The 3,397-nt window shown below is 38.7% G+C and overlaps 1 pseudogene; it reads right to left on the reverse strand.

The window, feature by feature from the left end:
- Positions 1-355: 355 nt before the first annotated feature.
- On the reverse strand, positions 356-851 carry LOC136142991 (N-alpha-acetyltransferase 50 pseudogene; annotated as a pseudogene).
- Between the last annotated feature and the right edge of the window lie 2,546 nt (positions 852-3,397).

Genomic DNA, 3,397 nt, shown 5'->3' on the forward strand with positions numbered 1-3,397 from the left:
TTATACAGTATTTTGTAGACTCTGCCCTTCAATGTGAAAGCAGGACATTAAAAGAAATGAAATTGACACAAGTTTTTGGGACCATATATCTATGAAACTAGACAGATCTATTTATACCTTCTCCTTCCTACAGTCAAACCACCTCACAAAAATAAGAAAACTAAAACAATCCAAACATGATTAATAAGTCCTTAAAAGTTTAAAACCTTTAGAGGAAAGGGAAAGAGTTTTGAAAGGAGGAAAAACAAGAACAAGGAAGGGGGAAAGCTTTAAAAGAAAGAGGTGGGTGGGGAATCAATGGGCATCTCTTTTATTTGGCGACAAGCAAGTGCAAGAAAGTTCATCTGTAATTTGTTCAGTTATCTGTCTTTTGCACATGTGCGTTCTGGCCAGAAGGGACTTTGAGGTTTTCCTGCATCTGCGGGCTCTATCCACTTATAGTAACTCTTCTTTGTCTCAATAATCTCAAAGCCAAACTTTCTGTAGAGGTCAATTGCAGACTCATTGCTGATCTGGACATGCAGATAGATGTTGTCAAAAGTGCCAACTTTTTCACAGATGTTTAAGACATGATTTAACATTTTAGTTCCTATTCCTAGCCTTCGGTATGGTGCCAGACACCCTAGTGTCATGATGTAAAGTCTCTTCTGATTCTGTGAATGATTCACCCTACAACATACTGCGCCTGCAGCAATATCTTTGAAATAGGCAAATTTTGCTAGCTTGCCAACCTCCAGCACATCCTTATAGAACTTGTCATTGTAGCTGACTGGAAAGATGACCTGGTTTAATCTCTACAACTGTTTAATATTGTGTGTTGTCACATCTCCCAGCTCGATCCGCCCTTCCATCTTCTCGGCTTGCTGAGGCTGTTGTTACCACCGATATCAACGCCGTTGTTGTCGCCACCCTGAGCTCTCCACACCCTCAGCTCGGGCCACTCAACCTCACAAGCCGCCCTCCTCGCCTAGGGCAGGGAGCTGAGCTGGTGACGGAGGCCTCGAGAGTCGAGCGCGCCTCTATCTCCACAAGCGCACACGGGGCATTCGCCTCCCGCCCGCCTCCGCCAGCCAGACCCGCCGCTGCGCTGTGAACTTTCACCGGAACTACTAGCTCTTATACAAACTTTTAAATTAGCCACGAATCTTAAGGTGAATATCTATACTGATAGTAAATATGCATTTGGTATCTGTCATGCTATGGAACAAATGTGGAGGAATAGAGGGAACTTTCTCATAGCAGTAGTAACTGAAATATCACACTAGGAACGTAATTGCTGATTTATTAGTCACCGCCGCTTCTCCAACAGATTTCTGAAATTCATTGTAGAACTCATAACAGACAACAACATGACATATCTAAAGGAAATTAATTTGCACACCAAGCCACAGAAAGGGCTACTTAGGTCTTGACTGGGGAAATTGAAGCCCCATTACTTCTATCCAAGAACTCTTATTTACAATTTCAGAAATACACAACTCCACAAGATTTAGAAAATTGGAAACCAAGGAGAGCTATGAAGAATATCATAGAAATATGGGAATTACACTCTAGGAGTATTTTTGTATCTCACTTATTATATGCTTGGATGGCTTTTTCATGACACCAGCAACCTTATTCAAACAAAAGGAGTATACTGAAAACCTTGGAATTGTACCACATTTGGAATAAGGGTCAAATAATTCAAGAAATAATACAAAGGTGTGCTGCTTGTCAGAAAAATTATTTACAGGAAACACTTAAGGTAAGGCAAATAAGTCTACTGAGGACATTGTTACCTGGGATCTGGTGGCAAATAGACTTTATAGAGTGTCCTAATCCATTTGGGCTGCTATAAGAGAATACTGCACAGACTGGGTGGCTTATAAACAACATAAACTTATTTCTCATGGGTCTGGAGTCTGGGAAGTCCAAGATTAAGGTGCTGGCAGATTCAATGTCAGGTGATGGTCCACTTCTTTTTTCATAAACGGCTTTCTTCTGCTGTGTCCTCATGTGGCATAAGGGGCGAGAGAGCTCTATGGGGTCTCTTTTATAAGGACACTAATTTCATTCATGATGACTCCACCCTCATGCCCTAATTATCTCCCAAAGACCCTCTTCCAAATACCATCACATTGGTGATTAGATTTCAACATAAGAATTTGGGGAGAACACATTCCGTTGATAGCATAGAGCTTTCACCTTCAGAAGGCAGAAGAGATTGATCAGTTATGTTGTATATGATGTCTGGATTGCCAGAAGTGTTCCTAACAGCTAAAGCAGATGCTCAGTGTTTTAAGGACTTACTGAATTATAACATCCCAACCTTTGGAATTTCTGAATATCTGGAGTCTGATAGGGAAAGTCATTTCATTTCTATGGTTATGTAGGAGCTCTGTAAACACTAAACCAATAATTTGCTATACTCTTTATCATACTCAGTCTTCTGGACAAGAAGAACAAATGAACTATAAAGAATTCTTTGACTAAATAATATCAAGCCATCAGCTTACAATGGCCCAGAGCTTCACCTTTGGTTTTATTAAAAATAAGGTCAACTTCCTCTGGCAGGCATGATATTTCTCCCTTTGAGTTATTGTTTGGAAGATTTATGAACTTAGAGTTTAAGTATAATCCCTTATCTGATATAATGGAAAAAACTCATGATCAAATATAAAACTTAGAGGGTTTGCTGTTTTTCTGGCCACACTACACTAGTGTGTGTGGCCAGATGCTGGAAAAATTCCCCTGAAGAGGTGTGCCATTGATATCGACCAGGAAATAAAGTCTATATCAGAAAAAGGATTGTCACAACTGTTATGTAAATAAGCTAAAGACAGCCCCTATATTTACTTATTCACAACAGGCTTGGACCATAAGCTCAAAAGCCTACCAGTACCAAACTCAAATTTTACACATCCAATTTTTATTTCATTTTATTCAGTGTTGGGACTTTTTTAATTTAATTTTTATTTTATGCTGGAATATAGTTGTTTTATAAGGTTGTGTAATGTTCAGGTGTACAGCAAATTAGTTCAGTTATATGTATACATATATCCATTCTTTATCAAATTCCTTTCCCATATAGGTTATTACGGAATTTTGAGTAAAGTTCCCTGTGCTATGCAGTAGATTCTTGTTGGTTATCTATTTTATATATAGTAGTGTGTCTATGTTAATCCCAAGCTCCTAATTTATTCCTCCCACTCACCTTTTCCCTTTGGTAACCATAAGTTTATTTTCTAAGTCTGTGAGTCTGTTTCTGTTTTGTAAATAAGTTCATTTGTATCATTTTGAAGATTCCACATATGAGTGATATCATATGATATCTATCTCTGTCTGATGTACTTCTTTCTAGGTCCATCCACGCTATTGCAAATGACATTATTTCGTTCTTTTTAATGGCTGAGTAACC

Source organism: Phocoena phocoena, chromosome X (genome assembly GCF_963924675.1).
Source record: "Phocoena phocoena chromosome X, mPhoPho1.1, whole genome shotgun sequence".
Taxonomy (NCBI): domain Eukaryota; kingdom Metazoa; phylum Chordata; class Mammalia; order Artiodactyla; family Phocoenidae; genus Phocoena; species Phocoena phocoena.